This window comes from Heptranchias perlo, chromosome 13 (genome assembly GCF_035084215.1).
Source record: "Heptranchias perlo isolate sHepPer1 chromosome 13, sHepPer1.hap1, whole genome shotgun sequence".
Taxonomy (NCBI): domain Eukaryota; kingdom Metazoa; phylum Chordata; class Chondrichthyes; order Hexanchiformes; family Hexanchidae; genus Heptranchias; species Heptranchias perlo.
This window is the reverse complement of record NC_090337.1, coordinates 35,228,908-35,244,503: the sequence shown is the minus strand read 5'-3', so window position 1 is coordinate 35,244,503 and position 15,596 is coordinate 35,228,908.

Below are 15,596 nucleotides of genomic sequence, written 5' to 3'. Positions count from 1 at the left end.
TGGAAATATATCGCCGTTCCTTCTTTGTCGCTGGGTCAAAATCCTGGAACTCCCTACCTAACAGCACTGTGGGAGTACCTTCACCACACGGACTGCAGCGGTTCAAGAAGGTGGCTCACCACCACCTTCTCAAGGGCAATTAGGGATGGGCAATAAATGCTGGCCTTGCCCGACGTCCACATCCCATGAACTAATCAAAAAAAAAGTATCATATTACCACACTCACCGTTCCCATCAAATCTAAGAAGCCAATTGAGATTTTGAAGATGAATGAAGGTAGTACAACAACTAAATACAACGTGGTATGTTATGTGCATAAAAGGTAATTAAACAGGACTGTTCTGATGACAGAATAATGTATAAATCATTTAGTAAACTGTAAAAATGACATCTCCATGACTCCAAATAATGATTCTCTGGCCATCCAGCAGAGAGTGAGACCGCTGTTGACATTGGGCCTGAAATCGCTCCTGAAATAACAGTGGAGCTCAACAGCGCTCTCAGTTTTTAATGAATTGAAGGAACAAGTTCCTGTGTTTGTACATGCACAGTAAAACGCGGAAATCGTGAACTTGCTCCTAATGGTTCGCCGGCGATATGACAGCTTCAATTAAAAGGGCCATCGCACGCTGCAATCAGGGAAATCATTGAAAAAACACAAACTTGCTTATCTGCCCAGCTAGAAAGTAACTAATTACGCCACCAAATAGGTACGCTTAAAAATACCAGGTCTAAAATACCAAGACTACCAAACAACTAAAAATTAAATTTAAAAGATGCGGGGCGCTAAATTGGGCCGTGTAACGCCCGTTATTTCAGCGCTACACGGCCTTTCCGACATCCAAGATGGCGTCTTGGATGCGCATGCACGTTTCCAGCGTGACGTACGCCAGACGCCATCTTGGTATAGGAGTTAGCGCAGGTGCAGATAACGAACGCTGGAATCATGTAAAGTAGGGAGAAAATGGCTTCAATCACCGTACAAGGCTGATTTAAAGTGATACACACAATTTTGGGACTTAATGCTCAACTCAACGCACAATCTTAACCCCGACCATCTGAACGTGCCTTAGAGTGCCTGGAGGACCCCCTACCAGTGCTATTTAAAGGGACTATGCAGGATTTACAGGTTAGTGGCTGGATTATTATTTCTGGCTGCCCACACATTTACAACTGTTTTTGGAGGTCTCCTACACTTGAATATGGGGACGCAGGGACATAGCCTAATATTTAGAGCCAGGATGTGCAGGAGTGAAGTTAGGAAATGCTTCCACATGAAAAGGTTGGGAGAAGTTTGGGAAGCTCTTCTGCAAATGGCAGTTGTGCTAGCTCAATTGTGAATTCTAATTATGAGATCGATAGATTTCTGTGAACCAAGGATATTAAGGGATATGGGGCTAAGGCAGAAATATGGAATTAGGTCACAGCTTCACCATGATCTCATTGAATGACGGAACATGCTCGAGGGGCTGAATGCCGCTGCCACTTGCTGCCTACTGATATGCGCCACCATCTCCTGCAAGAAAGTGGGACGTGGGTCTGGGCAATGTGCCTGTCATTTATGAATAGTTGCCAGTGTGTGTGGCCTGTGAGTTGTGGTTCGGCGGCTTGCAACAGTAGCAGTGTGTGAGGGTGAGAGGAAGCATCTGATTTGAAAAGTTGAGTTCTGATGGAAAGAGCTTGTTGGTAGGTGGGTGTTGGGGGATTTAGTGCGTGGAGGAGTGGATGCGGCTCGTGGTGCAGTTGGTAGGAGATGCCACTTAACAGTTGAGCTCACTCACCTTGACCACTCATGTCAAAGCATTGAACTTCTTCCTGGACTGCATTCACGTTCATGATGCTGTGCGCCTGGCATTGACTTCATCCCCTACTGTCTCCCACTGCGTTTTGGGTGTATGTCTTGAGGTCCTCTTGCTCCCACCACCCCCCCGTGGATATAGGATGCCCCTCCTTCTGTCCACCTCTTGCACCAAGGCCTCTGGTGCATCAGCAGAGAACCTTGCTGTACGGACTCTCAAATCGGCAGATTGGTGCGGTCTGGCATGCAGATTGGTGGATGTGGGATTTTGTGGTGCACAACCTTTATTCATCAGTATGTAAACATAGGGATGGGACCTGCATCTGTGCTTTACGTGTGCAATGTCTGATCTCCGTTCAGACTCCGTGCAGACAGCAGGCTGTTATATTCAGCAAATAATAGGTATCAGCTACCTTTAAGAGATTTCTAACAGACAGCCTGCCTTTAAGAGATTAGAGCTCCTCCTCCTGGTGGAAAGTGCAAATTGCATGGAATGCTCGTTCAATGCTGATTTCCAACGCAGATTGCAGGTGAGTCCTCAGGCCTGACGAAAATCTCATCCTGCCTGCGCAGGGAACATTGTGCGCTGGGTAATAGCGGATCGTGCTGCTTCCACCCAAAAACAGGCCCTATCCAATTTTACCCCTACGGAGTCTCATATTACTCCTTAATTTAATCATTTTTGATCATTGAAAATAAATTTTAAAATTAAAAATTAATTTTTAAAATTTTTCCCTCCTGTTTCTTTAATTTAATTCAATTATTTCTTTAGCTTTCTATTAAAAAATGTTTAAAAATTTTATTTACAATAACATTCAGAACATTAAGTTTAAATGAATGAGGTCTGCTTGCCTGCTTGAGCAATGCAGCCTGAATCTGTGAGCGTGACGTCTCTTCCTGGCAGATTTTGTGGCCGTGTCTTCTCCTCACAGATGTTTCCAGCTGCGTGGCAACTCACGCTGCTCAGAGGCTGGGTTGATAGCGCACATTTTTGTTTAAAGTTCAAATTCAAGCAATTGAATTTGAACTTTAAACATAGAGCCTGCAGTAAGTATTTTCGTTAATTAAATTCGCAGGAGCTGCGGGGAGCTTTGCCTCGTCGCTCGGAGCGATTTCTGGCCAATTATCTTCCTTCTGTTGGTTGTGCAGATCCTACCTCTGCTCAGGATTGTGCCTGACGATCTGGTGGAATTTGGCAACTCATCATTAAGAAGAAACCAAAGTAAGCCTGTTGGACTAAAAGTTTAATCTTTCAGTCTGTGGTGCACTGCATTATTGTATTACAGCAATGTGTCGTGTTGGAGTCCAATCTAATCAAGTTGGATCTTATTAGCACTATTCAGTAATGTGATCCTAGTATTTCCAGGCAACTTTCACTGAAATACTATTCAGGCCTGACTTCTTAGTTTCCAAGATCAACCATGATGAGAGTGGTATGAGTGAGGGCTACTCCCCAAGTATCATAAAGATAGAACTGCTATGGGTCTATTATCTAACTAATCTTATTTACATGCCTATTATATATTAAAAATAGTAGGTGGGCCACAACGTTCCATTTCGAAATACAGATATTTCAAGAAAAAAATCAACTGTGAGTGTTTGTGGTTTTATTGGGAACACTCTCCACTCACTGCTGTGTTTCATTACAAATGATGTCCTATCTGACTTGCATTAAATTGAACTGGATTGAGTAGCCATTAAGCATCTTTTCAGGAGCACACTCAGTTTAAAAATATACAGTCCAAACTGCTTGGCATTTCTGCCATATGAAATATTTTTAAAATGGTAGCTTAGCAATAATGTAACTACATGAAGTATATATGTACTGTATTGTTAACAACACTGGATCAATTATTTCAGTTATAAGACTATCAAATCACCTCAGATATAATTAAACTGAGTTATTTTCAAAGATCAAATTATATTTTTGCTGTTGGTTCAGAGCATTACCAGAAATAAACTATTGATAATGTTTAGTCTAAAGACCAATAATGCAGATGATGAGAGAAATTAGCACTTAACAGGCTGAAGACTTTGACATCTACTATAAATTGATTTTCCATAACTCTGCGGTTCTCTATTTTTAGCATTTGGAAACGGACAAAATTTAGATGCAAATGCTGTAGTTAAGAGATCAGAAAGGAATTCAACTATCTCTTCACCATTAACAGAGCTGCATTCAGTTTTATAGTCCCAGCTGTATGAAGCAATTAGGGAACCAGAGCAACAGCCACACCAAACCTCATTATCACATAAAAGCTTTGCAGTCACACAGAGTCCCAGAGTCCTCATGATTATCACTCACATAACATGTCACCAGAGCTCAATTTGTTTGTTGATCAGTATTCTTTTTATAGCCTGCAGATAACACAAAATTGTCAGAGTAAAAATAGGTCATGTTTCAATTTAATTAACAAGATTGTGTTTCATTAGCATTCACATGCAGTTACGTTACATTATTAATTCTATACTATTGTACATAAAAACCTGCAATAGATGAATCTTGTTGCAAAGCAACAAAATAAAAATATCACTATATTATCTCTTGGTACTCCTGGATGTGTGTGTACTGAAGTGAATTGGAGTTCAGAAGAATAGGAATAGAAAACTCAGATAATGTTTCAGTAGGACCATTTATTTCTAGGTAATACAGAGCAACTGGTACATCATTTCATTTTCCAGGACTATTGCCTAATTGAGGATTATTCGATAACCAGGCAATAGTCCTAGAACTCCAAACCATTAAAAAATTGAAGATAAACTGGGAGGCAGGATTACTCACTGCAAGTGTCAGTTTGACTCATTTTGAAGTGTCAGCTTGGCTTTGTTGGTAGCACTCTAGCCTCTGAGTCAGAATGTTGTGGGTTCAAGAAGAAGGCTCACCACCAGCTTTTCATGATCAACTAGGGATGGGCAGTAAATGCCAGCCTTGCCAGCGATGCCCATATCCCAGGAATGAATTTTTTAAAAGCCTCACTATAGACTTGAGGGCAAAATCTAGGCTGACACTTCGGTACAGTACTCAGGAGTGCTGCATTGTTGGACATGGACGCCGGGAATTTCCTTGGGCCTTCTCCTGTTCAGGTGCCGTAGCTTCAGTGAAAGATCAGTGGAAACCCTGTTCATGCTGAAGTTACAGCGGCTGATTGGGAGAAACCCTTAGGAAATTCCTGGCAGCAGTCTTTCAGATAAGACATTAAAGTGAGGCTACACACCATCATCGGATCGCTGCAAAATTGGCCCTCGTAGGTTTTTGTGTATCTGCTTGGCCAGTTTGTATATTTTACACTTTAAAGCACCAGAGATTTCCCTGAGTTGTACTTCAATTTTAAAATAAACAATATAAAAAATAGCCACATCTACTTACTCACAATATTTACAATGTCTGTGGCTCCTCTTCCGTGAATGGCATGAAATGATGGTGGAATTAAACTGAAATATTTACTCTATTATTCCTAGGCTGGATCGGGGAGGCGGTGAAGTCAAGGTTCCTTCCTGATTGCTATCCAGTGATTTCTGCTAGAAAGTGTGCATTTATGAACACTGGATGAAGACAACATCAGGCATATGGGTGATTCCTGTATGGCCAAATGGCATGACGATACACACTGTCCAAACTCATACATGAAGAATGACCACCTGGATAAAGTAGCAGAAGCCCAATGGCGAGTGTGGAACCATATCCTTTCAATCAGGGGGAGAGGAAAACAAATTGGATGGAGAAAAAATCTATTTATTCAGGTAGAAATTGTCTTGATTTATTGCAGTGACACTAAAGTGGTATTAATATCAGGATTAAAGCCTGTGTTAATAATGAGAGTAAAGTCTTGGCTAAAGAGAATTAATATACTTCGAAAGGTTTTAGAATGTGATGGAAAAGAATATTCCACACAAGAGGTTGTTACACAAGATTAGGGCTCATGGGGTTGGGGGTAATATATTAGCATGGATTGAGGATTGCTTAATGGACAGAAAACAGACTAGGAATAAACAGGACATTTTTGGGGTTGGCAGGTTATAACCAGTGGGGTGCCGCAAGGATCAGTACTTGGGCCTCAGCTGTTTTCAATATATATCAATGACTTAGATGAAAGGATCGAGTATAATGTATCCAAGTTTGCTGATGATACGAAGCTAGGTGGGAAAGTAAGCTGTGAGGAGGACACAAAGAAGCTGCAAAGGGATATGGACAGATTAAGTGAGTGGGCAAGAAGGTGGCAGATGGAGTAAAACGTTGGGAAATGTGAAATTATCCACTTTGATAGGAGTAGAAAAGCAGAATATTTTGTAAAAGGTGAGAGACTAAGAAGTGTTGGTATTCAGAGGGATTTGGGTGTCCTTGTACATAACTCACAGAAAGTTAACATGCAGGTACAGCAAGCAATCAGGAAGGCAAATGGTATGTTAGCCTTTATTGTGAGGGGGTTGCAGTATAAGAGTAAGGGGGCGCTAAATTGGGCCGTGTAGCGCACGTTGTTTCGGCGCTACACGGCCTCGCCAACATTCAAGATGACGCCTTGGCTGCGCACGCACATTTCCAGCGTGACGCTGGACACCATCTTGGTATAGGAGTTAGTGCGTGCGCAAATACCGAAACCGGAAGCATGTAAAGTAAGGAGAAAATGGATACAATCAGTGTGCAATGCTGATTTAAAGTGATAGACACCATTTTGGGACAACGATCAACTCAGCGCAGTCTTAACCCTGACCATCTGAACCTGGCTTAGAGTGCCTGGAGGACCCCACCAGCACTATTTGAAGGGACCATGCAGGATTTACAGGTTAGTTGCTGGATTATTGCTTCTGGCTGCCGAGACATTTGTAACTGTTTTTTGAGGTCTCCTATACTTGATTACTAGGATGTGGGAACATAGCCTAATATTTAGAGCCAGGACGTGCAGGAGTGAAGTTAGGAAATGCTTCTACACATAAAGGGTGGGAGAAGTTTGGAACGCACTTCTGCAAATGGCAGTTGATGTTAGCTCAATTGTGAATTCTAAATCTGAGATTGATAGATTTCTGTGACCCAAGGGTATTAAGGGATATGGGGCTAAGGCGGGGACATGGAGTTAGGTCACAAGTCCACCATGATCTCATTGAATGGTGGAACAGGCTCAAGGGGCTAAATGCCACTGTCACTTGCTGCCTCCTGATATGCGCCACCTTCTCCTGAAAGAAAGCAGGACATGTGTCTGGGTGATGTACCTATCATGGTTGAATAGCTGCCAGTGTGTGTGGCCTGTGAGTTGTGGGTGGGCGGCTTGCAACAGTGGTAATGTGTAAGGGTGAGAGCAAGCATCTGATTTGAAGAGTTGTGTACTGATGGAAAGAGTTTGTTGGTATGTGGGTGATGGGGTGGGTGTAGTGGATATGGCTAGTGGTGTAGTTGGTAGGAGATGCCACTTGACCTCACTCACCTTGACCACTTGTGTCAAAGCATTGAACTTCTTCCTGCACTGCAGCCATGTTCATGATGCTGTGCGCTTGGCATTGACTTCGTCCCCCTCTGCCACCCACTGCCTTTTGGGTATATGTCTGGAGGGCCTCTTGCCCCCCCCCTCCCCCTGCAGATATAGGATATCCCTCCTTCTGTCCACCTCTTGCACCAAGGCCTCTAGTGCATTAGCAGAGAACCTTGGTGCACGTACTCTCGCAGGACTGGTACAAACTCAGATCGGCAGATTGATGACGTCTGGCATGCAGATTGGAAGATGTGGGATTTAGTAATGCGCAACCTTTATTCAATGTTTTAACATAACTCATCAGTTTGTAAACATAGGGACAGGAGCTGCATCTGTGTTTTGCATGTGCGATATCTGATCTCCGTTAAGACTCCAGTCGCTGGACACCATCTTGGTATAGGAGTTAGTGCATGTGCAAATACTGAAACCGGAAGCATGTAAAGGAGAAAATGCAATGCTGATTTAAAGTGATAGATACCATTTTGGGACAACGCTCAACTCAACGCAGTCTTAACCCTGACCATCTGAACCTGGCTTAGAGTGCCTGGAGGACCCCACCAGCGCTATTTGAAGGGACCATGCAGGATTTACAGGTTAGTTGCTGGATTATTGCAACCCCCTCGCAATAAAGGCTAACATACCATTTTCAGCAAATAACAGGTACCAGCTACCTTTAAGAGATTTTTAAGAGACAGTCTGCCTTTAAGAGATTGGTGCTCCCCCTACTGGTGGAAAGTGCAAATTGCATTGAATCCTCATGTCAACACTGATTCGGAATGTTGCTTGAAGGTAAGTCCTCAGGCCTCATGAAAGACTCTTCCTACCTGCGCAGGGGCCACTGGGCACAGTGTAATAGCAGATTGCGCTATCCGCGCCCAACAATAGGCCCTATCTAAATTTTTTTTCCCCCCAGGAAAATTTTACCTCAGTTGTACAGGGCTCTGGTGAGACCACACCTGGAGTACTATGTACAGGTTTGGTCTCCTTACCTAAGGAAGGATATACTTGCCTTAGAGGGGGTGCAACAAAGGTTCACAAGCTTGTTTCCTGGGATGAGAGGGTTGTCCCATGAGGAGAGATTGAGTAAAATGGGCCTATATTCTCTGGAGTTTAGAAGAATGAGAGGTGGTCTCATTGAAACATATAAAATTCTTAGAGGGCTTGACAGATTAGATGCTGAGAGGCTGTTTCCCCTCGCTGGAGAGTCTAGAACTAGGGGCCATAGTCTCAAGAAAAGAGGTCGGCCATTTAGGACCGAGATGAGGAAAAATTTCTTCACTCAGAGAGTTGTGAATCTTTGGAATTCCCTTCCCCAGAGGGCTGTGGATGCTCAGTCGTTGAGTTTATTCAAGATTGAGATCAATAGATTTTTAGACACTAAGGGAATCAAGGGATACGGGGATAGGGCAGGAAAGTGGAGTTGAGGTCGAAGATCAGCCATGATCATATTGAATGGCGGAGCAGGCTCGATGGGCTGTATGGCCTATTCCTGCTCCTATTTCTTATGTTCTTATGTTCTTAATATCTGAACTTCATGGTAATCTCAGAACCACACTTTTATTGCAAACAGTGAAAGTATTCTGCTTAAGTATGTCTTTTCTGTGTTTATTCTCTATTGGCTCCTTATTTTTCTTTAAGGCTTCTTGTTATTTCAAAGCTCATATCATTTAAATCCCTCGATCCTATGTGTTCCATATTACCACCACCTGTCTTCCTTTTACATCCAGCATGAAAATACAGCTCTGTTCACCAGGAGTTTTTGTTGAAAGCGTAAGTGTTCTTCAAAGGGAGATAAAAGGGAACAAGAAGAATATTTCATGGGCTAAATACCAAGATCTGCAAGAGTAGAGTTTAAGCTGTAATTAACATGTTTTTTTACCATATTATAGTTATAATAATGTGCATGCCATATTGTTAGCTCTTGCTGCATTGTTAGTTTATTTAGAATGTACTGTATTGCTGTAGCTTCTCCACATATTAAGATACTTAGTATGCCTTCTCAACAGCATCTTATGTTCTTTTATTTAAAAGTACAAAGCATCTTCCATTGCTGTATTAAAATGACTTTTAAAATTTTGCTTAATGGAGTGAAAAGGAAATTGTGCTGAAACTTGCAAGTTGTCCTTCATTAAAAGATCAGTGCCAAGAGTTGCTGACTCTGAGGCTGGGAAATAGGATCCTGTTTGAAGCATGATTACCCTCATTGTTCCAAAGCGTAGTTATGGTTGCTAACCAGAAGAAGGGAAATTCTAGTGAGACTAAAAACTCCCAAGGAATCTCGCTGACATTAGTGGCTCTTAAGGTTGTTCATTGCAGCACTTATATTGGATATGTTGAAGGCCTGCAAAGTAATCAAAAAGGAATTTGGATTTCATTCTTGTCCTCATAAGGCATGCGTGGGGAAACTGCAGCTTTAAATGAGCATGCAGAATGTCGCAAAGGATTCTGATGGGTGCCAAATTTTTTTGGACAAGTTCATCAGGACCATACTGAGAAGGAGAGGAGAGGATACTGAGATCTTTTCAGTCTCTGCTCAGTGACAGCAAAGTTCCAATGCAGCCTGCAGGGGGGAAACTGCCACACCACATCATACTACCCACCACCTCGCATCTGAAAGTAAAAAGGAAAAGAAAGACAGAAAAAGAAGCAGAAGAGGACAGAGTGAGAAGCAAAAAGAAGAGTTAAGGGGAGAGAAGCAAAAGAGAAGAGAAAGAGACAGGGAGAAACAGCAACACAAAGACATTTGAGACAGGTAAGAGAGTGACCATATTCTCTGGCTTATTGTGTGCAATGCCAAAAGAGATCGACTAATATGTTAAAAATCTTACATCTGCTTGAACTGCCTGTCTGCATTACTTGACTTCCTGTTGACACATTTTTGTCACACTTTTTCATGTCAACTTTTTCCCATTATAAATCCCTATGTTCACATTTGTAATGGAAACTACCTTTGACCTTGTCACACTATAATTACATTCTCCCACCAAATGCTGGCACTGCAGTATCTCCATTGGCGGGGGAGGGTGTAATTATAGCGTAACAAGTTTATATAGAGGGACCAAGGTTCTGTGATTTTGGGGGGGCAAAGGTGGTACAAGTTCCATTGTAGGGAGCTGGAATTTAAGGATTAAGTTAGATACGCTAGTGTTACACCTGTTTTAAAATACACACTAAATTTTGGTGGTACTGGACGCTGGCAGAATTTGTGCCCAGCCCTAAAGTGGTGTGTGTATCCAAACAAGGGCAAAACCTGCTGCCTTGCCATTTATGCTAGAATCACATCTGACTGAACTTAAATCTGTAGAAAAGAGGAGTGAATAGCCTACATGACATGTCAATACATCCGCCATTCAATATGATCACGGCTGATCCTCTATCTCAATACCATATTCCTGCTCTCTCCCCATACCCCTTGATGCCTTTTGTGTCTAGAAATCTGTCTAGCTCTTTCTTAAATATATTCAGTGACTTGGCTTCTACAGCCTTCTGTGGTAGAGAATTCCACAGGTTCACCACCCTCGAGTGAAGAAATTTCTCCTCATCTCAGTCCTAAATGTCCTACCACGTATTCTGAGCCTGTGACCCCTCGTTCTGAACGCCCCCCAGCCAGGGGAAACATCCTCGCTGCATCCAGTCTGTTTAGCCCTGTCAGAATTTTATATGTTTCAATGAGCTCCCCCTCTCATTCTTCTAAATTCGAGTGAATACAGGCCGAGTCGACCCAATCTCTCCTCATATGACAGTCCTGCCATCCCAGGAATCAGTCTGTTGAACCTTCGCTGCCCTCCCTCTATGGCAATTATATCCTTTCTTAGGTAAGGAGACCAAAACTGCACACAATACTCCAGGTGTGGTCTCACCAAAGCCCTGTATAACTGCAGTAAGATATCCTTGTACTCAAATCCTCTTGCAATGAAGGCCAACATACCGTTTGCCTTCCTAACTACTTGCTGCATCTGCATGTTTGCTTTCAGTGACTGGTGTACAAGGACACCCAGGTCCCTTTGTACATCAACATTTCCTAATCTATCACCATTTAAATAATACTCTGCCTTTCTGTTTTTCCTTCCAAAGTGGATAACTTCACATTTATCCACATTATGCTGCATCGGCCATGTATTTGCCCACTCACTCAACTTGTCTAAATCGCCTTGAAGCCTCTTTGCATCCTCCTCACAACTCACAATCCCACCTAGTTTTGTGTCATCAGCAAACTTTGAAATATTACATTTGGTTCCCTCATCCAAATCATTGATATATATTGTGAATAGCTGGGGCCCAAGCACTGATCCTTGCGGTACCCCACTAGTCACTGCCTGCCACCCCGAAAAAGACCCATTTATTCCTACTCTCTGTTTCCTGTTAACCAATTTTCAATCCATGCCAGTATATTACCCCCAATCCCAAGTGCTTTAATTTTGCACACTAACCTCGTATGTGGGACTTTATCAAAGGCCTTCTGAAAATCCAAATACACCACATCCATTGGTTCTCCCTTATCTATTCTACCAGTTACATCCTCAAAAAACTCCAGTAGGTTTGTCAAACATGATTTCCCTTTCATAAATCCAGGTTGACTTTGTCTAATCCATTGATATTTTCTAAGTGTTCTGCTATCACATCCTTTATAATAGACCCTAGCATTTTCCCTACTACTGATGTTAGGCTAACCGGTCTGTAGTTACCTGTTTTCTCTCTCCCTTCTTTTTTAAATAGGGGGGTTACATTTGCCACCCTTACCAATCTACAGGAACTGTTCCGTAATCTATAGAATTTTGGAAGATGACAACTAATGCATCCACTATTTCCATGGCTACCTCTTTTAGTACTCTGGGATGCAGATTATCAGGCCCTGGGGATTTATTGGCTTTCAGTCCTGAAACTTTCAGCAGTTTCAGGCAGAGAAATCTTTTGCTTCCCACACTTCTATCAGGGAACCTTACCACGAAGTTCACTATGGGCATTCCCATATATGTCCTTATATTGGAGATAGAACAAGAGCAGGAGGAAGATGAAATGAAAGAGGCACACAGGATAAGCTACACTGAAGAAGACAATGAGCAACTAGGAGGTATCCTTCCACCAGAGTCTACAGACAACACTACTCTCTCAAGAATGTAATGGAGGAGATTTGCTTAGAGAGGCAATGGTTCATTACAGAGGCATTGAAGAAATTGTGGGTCCTTTTACAAAATGATCTCCAAACATCCTCTCAAACACAAAAAGCAAATAAAGAACAGATACATCTTGGAACATTGGACTTCATATCACAAAGTGCTTTTACTGTGCACATATATATTTACAACAGGTGCTTCTTTTTACCAACGTGCCTATTCCTGGTGCTTCTCTGTGCTATTTGTAAACCTATCTTGATGCTATCTGAGGGCCAAGGATGCCAGTGCTGCACTGTGGTATCATGAGCCTCTTGGGAACAAGGTGGACCTTGTTTCAAGGCTTCTGAGCCTTAGGAGGACTCTTCAGCGGGCTCCACCACCACTGGTGCATTGGAAGCTGTCATCAGGAGAAAGGACAGCATCATGAAGATGGATTCTAACCACCACAGCATCAGAAGAGCCTGTGAGGAATCTTAAAGGAGGAGAAGCACCCAAAGATCTGTCCAGCTGTCCCACTGAAAGCTTCAGCTGAGACCAGGGCCATCAACAAAAAAAAATCTGATTGGAATGAGGAAAGGCACTTTGTCTGGCTGTCTGCCTCTCCCTCTATGTGTGTGTGTGTGTGTGTGTGTCTCTCTCTCTCTCGATTTCTCTGATTCACAATCTCTGACTCATAGATGTTGACAATTAGAATGTTTACATTTTCTACTAACAAAATCAGGTGAGATAATTAGGGGCTTGCTGTAGGTTTCAAAATTCAATTTGAAGAAACGCACTCTTGCTCTTTTGGCTTCTGAAGTTTATAGAACCCAAAACAAAAGCTGCTGCAGGTATGTAACCAGTATACTGCCATCTTTTGCTCATTCTCTGTCTCTGACAGACACACAGATTCCCTTTTATATTTTAAATATTTTTAGTGCACATTATAGCATAATGGAACTGGAGACAAAGCAAAGGGAAGGATGGGTAGGAACAAATAGTTTATAACAATAATAATTAGTACAGTGTATAAACAGGAGATTATGTTGTGGTCCCCTACCATGCCTTGCCTAGTGAGCTCACTGAATTTCTTATGACCCTAGACCCACATCCTTAGCACAGAACAGCTTCCAGTGATGGAATCTGCCACCCCTCCCAAGCCTCACTATTTTTCTCACCCAATGGCTATCTTGGTGAAAGAGGAGGTCCCTCTTGAGTGGCAATTGCTCCAACAAAATTTCGATGGCCTCCTCGTCAAAACAGGGTCTTCCCACTCTCCCCAGACTGCTGCCAGACATGTCTTGAGGAGCACAGCTTATTTCTGCAATATTGAAAATAGCAATTTTCCTTTTAAGCTGCTGTAGGCTGCAACACATAGATTCCCTGCCCCTACTGAGTGAGTGGCCAATTCCAGGTGGTAGCCCAGCCAGCACTTGCCCACAACATGCTAATTCCCTGAACCAAAAATATGGGCGGGTTCAAGTGCATTAAGCTTGGATGGGGAAAGGGGGAAGGAAAATTGGCTCCATGGTGTGATCAAATAGTGACAATGACTGTTTCTCATTTGTAGTTTCCTATTTTGTTGGCATTACATATTTTGTGGATGGTTTATGTCCCAAATTGTGAAACAATATACCAGCAGTATTCTTCTAAACAAGGGTTAAAAACAGGTGATTATGTTTACCTTGCTTCAAATGGGAGGGTGGGGGGGGGGGGCGAACTTTCAATTTCGACAGGGGCGTAAAATGGGTGATAGTGGATCGACAGCCCATTATATTTCTCGATTTTACTTTCCATTGACTTCAAGGAAAATCAGGAGCGGCAGATCTCACTTTGCTTGTTTTCTGCCTCTGCCGAAGTTGAAAGTTCCGGTGAGGGTTACTTCACTTTGTTCTTGGGAAACCAGCGTAATTGGTTTGTTTCAAGTGCATGATGTCCTGTGTTTTGCAGTGGTTAAAGGATGGGACTCAGTAAATTGGTCCCAGTCATTCACTTCAGAATGAGGAACTATTTCTATGAATCACATTGTTTTTTAACAATGCATCCTGGTTTGTCATTTCTGAAAACTTATATGTGTCGACTTAGATCTCCTGCACTCCCTCCACCAAATTTTCTGTTGGAACTGGAACGGGCAAGGGCTGTGTTGGTCCTTGGTGTCCAGTGTTGTCGTGGGCTCAGTGTCCATCTAAAATGTATGTGACCTGATAGTCTATACAATTAATTGCAGAGTGATCAGTTGCATAGGCTTAGGTGCCAATTTAAAAAAAAAATTCGCTGGCAGGACTGAGGCTGCCCACAATGCTATGCTGTGCTAGTCCTCTAGGCAGACTCCCCGGTAGTGGGAAACCCACCCAAAATATTTAAATGACTCCGAGGCTGGTAGTCTCATCATGCTGAACCTGCACCCAAATATCTCGGCTAACATGAAATTATTATATATCAAAAGAAAAGAAAGACTTGTATTTATATATAGCACCTTTCACAAACTCCCAAAGCGTTTTACAACCATTGAAGTACTTTTGAAGTGTAATCACTGTTGTAATGTAGGAAACACGGCAGCCAATTTGCGCACAGCAAGGTCCCACAAACAACAATGTGATAATGACCAGATGTTGGGGGGAAAAAAAAATTCAATAAGGCCTATTATTGGGTGTGGGTAGCGCGATTCGCGATTAACCCGCACCCGATGGTCCCTACGCAGGCAGCACATGAATTTTGAGCTCCTGCTACTTACCATGATAACTCTGTGCAGCCAGTGTTACCCGCGCTGCTGAGAGGCTGCACGGAGAATGAGGAAGCCCGAAATGGGGTGTGCTCAGTGCACATCATCGGCAGCCTGATGATGTGCACATTTTAAATGGGACAGGCATGGTCCACTGGGAGGAGGGAAAGATGGCTGGAAGGATGGCAGGACCAGCACTAGAATGGGTCCCATGCTTCTCTGATGATGCACTGGAGGCTCTGGTGCAGGGAGTGAACGAGAGGAGGGCCAACACGTACCTGCAGGGTGGCAGGAGACCATCCAGATTCCAGCTCCGCAGCCACTGGGAGGCTATGGCCCAGGAAGTCAACGCCAGGAGCAATGCAGCACGCACGTGGTCAAGGTGAGTGAATGCAAGTGTCAAGTTGCACATCCTACCAACTGCACCACTGCTCCATGCACCACACTTCCGTTACCCACCCATCAACAAACACTGCCCATCATATGCAATGCTGCACTCGGCATGCTGCATCTCACCCGCA